Raw genomic sequence first — 10,622 nt, 5'->3', positions numbered from 1 at the left:
ACCCCCCGCAGTATCAGTTACTATCATTACCTCCAGTCCTCCTGTGCTTCACAGCTGGGAAACCCAACAGAAAACAGTGCAAGACAAATCCCACTACAGTGGTCTGGGTGAGATCATCTTAGTACAAAGGCAAACATACAAGTGATGCATAAGAGAAGAGCCCCAACAACACTCGAAAAGCCGGGGAAGAAGTCTCCAAAATGGGACATCTGAGAGGCGCTTGCACTCACTACTAAGTCACACACAATACTGCTCGGGTTTCCTGGGGCTCCCTCAACCCCCACTATCATGACCCAGTGCTGCCTCTCACTTTGGACAAGACCGGAGCAGGTGCACAGGTACAGATAGGGGATAGGAGCTCACAACCCACAGAATCCAAGAGCAGGAATGGGAGGGGGGGGGGAGGGGAAATCGCAATGATTGAGACACAAGCACACACACCCCTCCAGGGGGAAGAACGACAGAAACCATGGGGGAAGGGAGACAGTGGTCAGTATGCGATATGGAAATAATAATTTATAATCTATCAAGGGGTCAGCACGAGGGTGGGGGGAGGGGAAAAAAGAGGAGCTGATACCACGGGCTCAATAGAAAGTAATTGTCTCGAAAAGAATGATGGCAACATATGTATAAATATGCCTGATACAATTGATGTATTGATTGTAATAAGAGTTATAAGAGCCCCCAATAAAATGATCTTTTAATAAAAATATTTTTAAATAGAAAAAAAAAAAGACCCCAGACACTATTTTGATCGATAGCCAGGCACCATCTGCTTTCTTCACCACACTTTGCTGTAGAACCTTATCTTCAGTGACGGTGTCATGCAGGTGAACCTCGAGCAGGGCCAGGATGTAAGAGCTAAATGTTCGTCAGCCGGAGCGAGGCTGCAGTGTGAGTTTTATAGTCTATGCAAAGGTGTTTAACTGTGTGGATCATAACAAATGGTGACTAACGCTCCTTGTAAGCACGTGGAAGCAGGACAATGAATAAGACCCAAGAAGAATCAAGGCATTTGAATAATGATGTTCATGAAGAATATGAAAAGTATTCGGGCTGCCAGGATACACCATAGATCTGCCTTGGAAAGCCAGAATGCTCCTTAGAGGCAAGGATGGCAAGACTTTGTCTTAGGGGCTTTCGACATGTTCTCGGAAGGGGCCCGTCCCTGGGAAAGAGCATCCTGCTTGGTAAAGTACAGCGTCAATGAAAGACCCTTAAGGAGGTAGATTCACACCGTGTCTACAACGGGGGGATCAAATATGACAGCAACTGTGCAGCTGGCCCAGGACTGGGCGACTTTCTCCTGTGCTGTAGGAAGGGTTTCTATGAGCCAGCACCAACCAGACAACCCCAACAATAACAACAACATCATCAACAGCGTGATTCCTGTGGCCCACAGTCCAATCGCTTGACAAGATGCTCGTCCCCTTAGGCGTCACAGGCTTTATTTCTCAACCTGCTTTCTTCAAACCCAACACCGGCACCTGCCGCGCCCACCAGGCCGCGGCCGCTTTCTCTTGCCAGCTCAGGCCTTCTGTTGGATTAATTTCACTGAACTTTTCTTCGGGGTTATTTTGTTGCTCAGTGATTCTGTTTGGTTCCATTGTATATTATCTATGAAAGGACTTCAAAAGGTTCGTGGGAAACATTGAATCGAAAAGTTAAAGAACTGCCCACACCTTTTGGAAGACGTTCTGGATTGATTTTCTCGTTGTTCAGGTATCTTTTAAAGTTTCTCTTAGTTCTCTGCTGTCCTTTTGTTCTCTAAGCATGGGTAACCTTATTTTAAAGTCTTCTAATCTCTTGATTTGGGAGAAAGATGTGGCTTTCCATTCTCCTAAAAGGTTGGTCTCCGAACCCCTTAGGGGCCCTGAGCTGTACCCTGTGCAGGCGTCCTCAAACCGTGGCCCGCCGCCGAGGACATGGATCCAGCTCGCCGGGTGTTTTTGCCAGTTTGTTTTTTACTTCAAAATAAGATGTGTGCAGTGTGCATAGGAATTTGTTCATAGTTTTTTTTTAAACTATAGTCCAGCCCTCCAACGGGTCTGAGGGACAGTGAACTGGCCCCCTGTTCAAAAAGTTTGAGGACCCCTGCTCTAGGGTCACCATGCGGCAGAATTGACTGGAGGCCGATGAGCTAGGTTTCTCAATTATCCGTGCTCCCATAGAGACAATGTCTAGCCCTTCTTGTTCTTGGAAATAGACCATCATCCCAGTTTTTGTGTGCCTCGTGAGGTTGGTTGTTGTTGAAACTGGGACATTGGAATTTTATAAGTGTAAGTTCAGCCAGTGCACGTGACTTTGGTCATTCCTCCGTACACACAATTTCAAATGCTCCGATTTCCCCAGGACACTTCCACGGTGTCCCAGCTTTCCGTCTTGGCTCACCGCTTCTCCTCTGCCTTGTGTGGGTTCTGATTCGGGCCAGACCACAGGTTGAGACCTTCAGTCCTCAGGCAGCTCCGAGACCGGTCAGAACAGCGACATTAAACTGTCCACCAGCCCGCTTCGCACTATTCCCTTCAGACCAGAGGTCAAGCCTCCGCCCAGAGAAGCAAGCCCTTGTCGGCATCAACCCTGGCAGCAGGCACAGAAAGGGGGCGGGGGAGGAGAGACCAGAGAAAATGACATCCACACCCCCGTTGCTTACATGTCATATTTCGTGTTTTAGGGAATATTCAGCTGCCCTGACCCGCCGTGTCCTTTTTCGAGCTCCTATAGAGCTGCATCGTGAAGAGCAGACAGCAGAATCTTCAACGCGCCACGTTGCCAAAGAGCAAGCGCGTGTGTCTGGGAAGAAGTACAGCCTGGCTGCCGTGGAAACAAGGGTGCTGAGAGGTCTCCGCAGGGCTGCCGTGGAAGCGAGGGTGCTGAGAGGTCTCCGCAGGGCTGCCGTGGAAGCAAGGGTGCTGAGAGGTCTCCGCATGTACTTCGGACTTGTCAGGCGAGAGCCGTCCCTGGGGAAGGACGTCATGTTTGGTAAAGGACAGGGCAGTAAGAAAAGATGGATTGGACTATTGGCTGCATGGAGGGGCTCAAGCCTAAGCATGGTGGTGAGGCTGCCCGGGGCGGCCGGGTTCCCTGCTGCTGTACAGGGGTGGGGGTGGGGTGTGGGGGTGGCTATAGAGCTTCAATCCTAGGTTTCGTCGCTTTTCTGGGGGGCCTGTGGAGATGGGGTCTCTTAGACCTGCTCACATTGCCATCTTCCCAGAAACGTGCAACTGCAAGAATTTTGATAGAACGCTTATCTTATGTGTAAATCTATCTTGTCAGAACTTGGAAGCCACAGAAAGAGTATTTAATTTATGCAAAATATCCCCCATAGATACTAACGGGTAAAGAATCTTCATTGCCAAACTAGGCAGCCAAGCCAAGTTTACTATTTGTCATTAAAAATAAACGAATTCTATTTTTGACTTCATGCTACACACACGCCAATAACACACTCCTGCAATCCTTCCCACTTCCTAGTTCTAATTCTTCTTATGGGTGTGGGTAAGTCACAGGGGTGATGAGGTCGTTATTGAATAAAATGAGGCACCATTCTTCTTCGACATTTCTTATTGATGCTCCACCCTCTCCCTTGCATGGTGAAAACCAGTACTTTCTTGGCACAATATTCTCTTTGGAAATATGATTGTCTTAGGGGTTCTCTCTCAGTAACAAAAATAGTATTTGACAATGTGTAGGAAGAAGAAAAATTGTAAAATTAAAATGCCCTTCCTTCTTCCTGCCCAAAAACAAACAAAAAAATCTCACCGCTGGACCAGTAGGTAACATCTTGGTAAACAAAGAAACGGCTGAAGTGGTCAAGGACTTCATCTTGCTTGGATGCACAACCAATGCTCATGGAAGCCGCAGTCCAGAGATCAAGCAGCACGTTGGGCATATCTGCTACCCAAGACCTCTTCAGACTGCTGCAAAACAGGGCGGTGACTTTTAGGATTAAGCTGCGCCTGGCCCGGCCATGGTGTTTCCATGGCCTCATCTGCATGTGAAAGCTGGACACGGAAGAGCGGTGCCGTGAAGGACACTGAGAGCACCGTGGACGGCCAGACAAAGGGCTCTCTCTCGGAAGCAGCACGATCAGACGCTCCTTAGACGCGAGGGTGGTGAGACTTCACCTCATGTGCTTTGGGGACGTCTTACCAGCAGAGACCAGTCCCCGGAAAAGGACATCCTACTGGGGACATCCAAAGAGAGGAAGACCCAGGACGGGATGTATTGACACACTGGGTTCAAGCACGGCCACCGTTGTGAGGAGGGTGCTGAGCTGAGCAGGTGTGTTCTGTGCACGTCGAGTCAGCACCGACTCGATGACCCCCAACACCAGCACCGTGTAAGGGAGACCCCCAGACCTCCCTCGACGTGCCTCACTGAGGGCTGGGAAACCCCGAGTTCTAGGGCTAAGCTGTATTTCTAGGGCTAGTCTGATTTTCCAGAGTAGAATCCTCCAGTTCTCTGCCTACAGGATATAAGCCTAACTGCCCACTTTCTGAATTTTACTCAATCCCCGTGTTTTAGAATCTGGGTCGTCTTCTTCAGTCCACAGTAGCCAGGAGTCCGTCTCTCCAAAGAGTAAGTGTCCTCTCCCTGTGTGCAGTGGGATGGAGAAGAGATTAAAAAGGGAAGGGCGGCTGCCTACTATGTAGACCCCAAGACAAACCGTCACATTTCTAAAGCTCACTGCCATCGAGCCCGTTCTGATTCCTGGAGACCCCCTAAGACAGCGTCAAACTGTCCCTGTAGGATTTTGAGACTGTATATAACTCCTAATGGGAGTCAAAAGCCTCATCCTTCTTAGTTTTTGAAAGACTCAGAGTGACTGGTGGTTTCGAACTGCTGACCTCTCGGCTAGCAAGAGTTTTAAAGACTTCCAGTCAGTCTCCTCTTCAGCTTGCTTCCCCTCCCCTGGGTGGGCATCTCTGTGCCTCCTTGTCTTTAGCGGGCCATGGATATCGACTTCTTTCTCTTGGGCAAACCTCCAGGATGTCGGTGACTTCCTCTCCCAAACCCACGACAACAACGGTGTATTCAAATGTCTCACTGCTGTGCCCTCCCCTCTTGGATCTGGTAGGTTGGCAGCTACTTCCAGAGGGAGCAGCATCCATGCCTTTCAGCTGTAACCGACAGTCAGGCAGCGTGTTAGCAACAACAAATACAAGCACGCGGGCGTCCTTGTTAAACAAGAGCCGAGAGTGGCTCTCTTTCTCAGGGATGGGTTCGCAGCCGGCGTCATGTTGTTTGAACGTGCTGAATGGAGGCTTGGCCTGGCTGCGATTGATCAACCTGATTTGGAGAAAAGCCTCCATTGAGCAAGACCCTCCGCAGTGTGTTTTATGGAATATCATCCTACACGTGGGGCGGGCGGGGAAGTACATTCCGAGATGTTGGCGTGCCAGTTCCTCTTCTCTGCGTCTCCAAACAGACACCGAGTGCTTGGAGACATTCATAATAACTCACGTGATTCGATTTGCAGACCCCATTGGACCGAGAGCCAGTGTTCCGCACAGGTGCTGCCAACATCCCTCTAACCACCACCCTACACTCCTTCCCAGGGATAAATGTGATCCCAGCTTTCCAACATTAAAGTCCTCTTAGGAAGCACCCTCTCAGGGGGCCCTGGTGCGTGAGGTCAGCAGCCACTGACCCTGCTCAGCTCTCTGACTTGTGAAGAAGCCCATACACCCTCCAGAAGTTGTGCCCAACGAGATGGGTTGGCTTTTGGACCGCCTGGTTGGAACAGTAGCTCCACAGATGTCAGACGGACCATCCGTGTCATCTTCGCTTGTGATGTTGACATGCACTCTTTTGGGGGTCTTGGGAATGCTGTCATTTCCCTCTGCAAACTTTTGACACTTTGTTTCTGGGATCACAGAGAAAACACCACCTCCCATCGCCAATGCCTGCTTTCCTCGAAGCCGCCATGTTTTGGTCCAGTTTCCATCGAAACACTAGAACAAAACGTGAAACCTTTGATCGCTCCATTTGTCACTCAAAATTCATGGTGCACGTTTCAAACATCTCACGTGGCCACGGTTCATAAGGTTCTTCAGCAGAAGCGCTTTCCGACAAAGGTCAGCTCTGGTCACTCGCCAGGTGGTGGTCTTTCGGATAGAGACCCCATGTTGTTGGTGAGTGGCTGGCTTTTGCGTTGCATTGTCCTCGCTTGTTTGATTCTTATGCCACACTCTCACTCTTGATGGAGCGTCAGAAAGAAGGAGAAAAACTCACAAAGAGGGCAGCAGCCTGAACATGGAGTTTCCCGAAGACCTTCGTCAACAGTGAAAGCACGCTCATGGCGTGATTCCGACTCCCAGTGTCCCCGCAGGTCTCTGAACAGAACTGGTATCTGCAGGGTTGGGCTTTTTTATTTCACTGTAAATTGGGGGAAGGTTTCCAGAGATGATCAGCTTCTCATCCCACCAACCACACGTCTCCCCTCGTTTCTGGCCAGGCCCTTGATGCAGCACGACTCAGCCCTCCCCCAGCGTGCGGGTCCCAGCTCCACGCCCCTTCTCTCCGGTCCCTTCTGAACACTGTCCTTGGGCCCAGCTGATGGCTTCCAGGTGTGCCTCCCTCACCCGCGGCGCGCTCTCCTGAAACGCCCACGATCGCTGGGGCGAAAACGGAGCCATGGGAGTGGGCTTCATTCGGATTTGAAGGCTGACTCAGGGCCATCGCCCCAGGGCCCCCCAGCCTCCATCCGACATGGACTCCGAATGGCCGTGACCTTTCTGAAGCAGCTCGCTAGGCCTCTCTTGCAAGTGCCTCTGGGTGGACTTGAAATGCCAGCTGAATCCCCAACACGCTGAGCCATCGGAACGCCGAAGACCTGAGTCATGTGCAGGAAAAGCTAGGTCACCGGACAACTGCAGCAGAGAAGTGGAAATGTCGCAACAGTAAATTGGGGCCAGGCACTGAAGGGCCTTGAAGGCTGCGCGAAGGCAGTTTTGAACTTGGGACCAGAGGTAGCAGGGAGATGGGAACCATGGCCTCTGCAGGGGAAGGGGCTCCTGCAGTGGGACTCACAGCGACTCCACAGACCACAGACGGAGACGCCGCCGGGCCCTGCGCCACTGCCACCGTGGTGGTCATGCTGGGCCCAGAACTGTTGCTCCTGTGTCCACCCACCTAGCCCACTGTCCGCCCAGGTCAGGACGGTGGCAGTTAACTCAAGGGGGAGAGGGGCTGAAGGGCTGGCTGGAGAGTCCTTGCAGAGTGTGAGGGCAGAGGAGGGGGAAGCGACGGAGGGGAAGCACCGATCATTCCATTTCTGTTTTTGACATGCTGCACGTGAGGCGCAGGCACGACGCTCGCTCGGCTGGTGCTGGAGGAAGGGGAGGCCGAGGGCTCAGGGTTCGAGGGCTTGGGACACACGCGCTCCCTGTGCTTCCCACCACCGCCCGTTCAATGCCCCGGCTCTGTGCTGGCCTCCGCCACTCTCAATGGGGAGGGCCTGGTTTCAGCCAGTTCCCAGATGGCCGCCTCCTGGGCCCTCCCTCCACCCCCAGCCAGCGCCCACTTGGCACTCGCAATGTCTTCATTACGGTTTCACACTTGTCCGCAGCGCTGTTAGCTGGACACAGGCTATCTTCGCAAGGTCTAGAGACGGGAGAACTAAGCGACAGTTTTCTCCTTCCAAGACGTTTTTCTGCTTGTAAAAAGTTGTTTCTTGGAAACAATGCAAACCCAAAATTTGTAAGTCTGAGCAGGTGTACCAGGATATGTGTACCTGCACACTCGTGGGAAGGATGTAGCAAAATAAAATGTGGAAGCTACCCAGATGCCCATATTTATAAAACAGAACTCTATTTTGCAGTGACAAGGCACGAGGCACAGCTGTACAGCACAGGCACCAGCCTGACAAACGGAGCTCACGAAAGAAGCACGTCGCAGTGAACCGCGAGCAGTGCTTCCTCTCCTGCGCGCGTCGAAAGCAGGCAGGGTGTGGAAAGACACAGCCACGCGTGGCTCAGGCAGAAAGAAGAGCACGGGAAGGGACATCACTGGGGTTGAGAGAACGGTGCACTTGGGTGGAGCGGGGAGAGAGGCATCCAGGACACGGGCCGTGCCGGGCTTTCTGCTTGTTGACAGGAACAGAATGCTACACCTCACGGTTCAGGGGCTAGCAGTCCACACCTAGGTGTCCACAGGGCCGTGCACTCCCTCTCTGGAGACTCCCCTTGCTGCGAGTAGATGGTACATCGGGCTTTGCTTTATTCTTGTTTGAAACTGTGTATGTTCTTTTTGAATATCGTCCTGTATGTGGGTCAAGTTCACACGCACACAGAATCATGAAAACATAATGGAAAGGAAAGGCCTTCAAGGTGGAAGGACATACAAAGTCCCGATGCTGCAAGTATTGAGCAGGATTTAGTGTTGCTGGGGGTAAAATGTACGAGTGGGAGGGACCAGACGGGTAGTCTGGTCAGGGGCCCTGAAGAAGGCGGAGGCACCTCCAGGCTCACAACGTGAGCGTCATGAAGTATGTCCAGCTTTGCTTTTTAGAGCCCGCTGAGGGAAAGGTTGAAGAGCAGAGTTAGGAAGGGGAGTGAAGAGGCCCCTACAGTAAGCCAGGGAGCTGTGATGAGCAATCCCGAGCGTCTGGACAGGGGTGGAGATTATGGGATGGGAAAAGAACAGTCAAGAATATTTATGGAAAAATGACTGTTTAATAATGTGGCACTGTATGATACTTACCATTCTGACACAATCGCTGAAGGCAAAATGGGTGCATAGGCAAGTGTGGGGAAGGAAGCTGACAGTGCCTGGCTATCAAAAACTATAGCATCTGGGGTCTTAAAGGCTTGGGGTTAAACAAAGGGCCATCTAGCAGGGAAGCAACAAAGCCCACATGGAAGAAGCACACCAGCCTGTGTGATCATGAGGTGTCAACAGCAAAAGGTATCAGAAGTTCAAACAACCTACCAAATCCATATGAAGGGGAGTGGATATGGTGGAGACCCAAATTTCACCAGCAAGACTATTGGACAGTCCCTCTCAGAAGGGCCGCATGGAACAAATGATAAATCTAGGGTATGGGATGGTATGGTACCGGTGAACATTGGTGTATGTTAATTTGTATATTTAAGATAATTTGGTACATGAAAGCCAAGATAGATAACCCGTCAGAAACTCACAGGAGTAATGGTTCTCTGAGGGGTGGGGAATACAGAGCTGAGAGCACTGATGACTGCATAACCCCACTCAATGGGATCGAACAACAGACTTGTGTGTGAATGGATACACTGGATTGTGTACATCACAAAAATATATAGGGGAAAAACAAATAAGGGATCCTGGGAGGTAGGTGGGGAGGGATAAAGGGGAGCTGATATCAAGGAGTTGAAGAAGAAAGAAAATGTTTCAAAAATAATTGTGGCAGCAATTGTACAACACTGCTTGATGTGATTGAACTATGGAATGTGATATCTGTAAGGGTTCCTAATTTTAATAAAAAGGGTTCCTAATAAAATGATTTTTAAATTTTTTTTAAGAAAAGAAAAACTGGCTGTCAGGAGATAGTGAAGAGTTGTGTGGGTGGGGAGGAGTCAGTAAGGTGAGCATACAAGCTCTGTAGTGTGGGCAGATGGCGGGGCCTCAGCCAGGTGCAGGGCAGGAGCTGGTCTGGCTGTGTAAGGGTGAGCGTTCAGGTGTCCGGTTCAGAGCACGGAGTGGAGAGGAGGTGCAGCACTGGGATCTGGGCTAGAGTTGGAGTCAGTATGAAGCCTGAGTTAGCTTCCGGGAGCGACAGTCTCTATGAAGTTTGAGTGGTAGCTGGATGACCTTGTGTTCCAGATTAAGCCTCCTCAGGCCTCCCTCCTCAGGGACTGCATCTTCCCCAAATCTCCAGTCCTTAAAGGCTTCTGAATATCCCAAGATAAAGGTGGTCCTTGGGTGGAGGATTTGGATGGAGGGGTGTTGGTTCAAACAGTCTGGGATCACCTGCAAGAGTGACCCAACCCCACCAACTCTGTCATCTCCACCCACCCCACCTCCATCCACACCACCTCCACCCACACCATCTCCACCCATACCATCTCTACCCATACCACCTCCATCCACACCATCTCCATCCACGTCATCTCCATCCACACCATCTCCACCCACACCATCTCCATCCACACCATCTCCACCCACACCATCTCCACCCACACCATCTCCATCCACACCATCTCCACCCACACCATCTCCACCCACACCATCTCCATCCACGCCATCTCCACCCACACCATCTCCATCCACGCCATCTCCACCCACACCATCTCCACCCACACCATCTCCACCCACACCATCTCCACCCACACCATCTCCACCCACACCATCTCCATCCACACCATCTCCACCCACACCATCTCCATCCACACCACCTCCATCCACACCATCACTACTCACACCATCTCCACCCACACCACCTCCATCCACACCATCTCCACCCACGCCATCTCCACCCACGCCATCTCCACCCACGCCATCTCCACCCACGCGATCTCTACCCACGCCATCTCCTTCCACACCATCTCCACCCACACTACCTCCATCCACACCATCTCCACCCACGCCATCTCCAACCACGCCATCTCCACCCACGCCATCTCCACCCACGCCATCTCCAC

The sequence above is a fragment of the Echinops telfairi genome, unplaced genomic scaffold, assembly GCF_000313985.2.
Source record: "Echinops telfairi isolate 266 unplaced genomic scaffold, ASM31398v2 ScPeMD7_9;HRSCAF=40, whole genome shotgun sequence".
NCBI lineage: Eukaryota > Metazoa > Chordata > Mammalia > Afrosoricida > Tenrecidae > Echinops > Echinops telfairi.
This window is presented reverse-complemented; position numbering follows the sequence as displayed.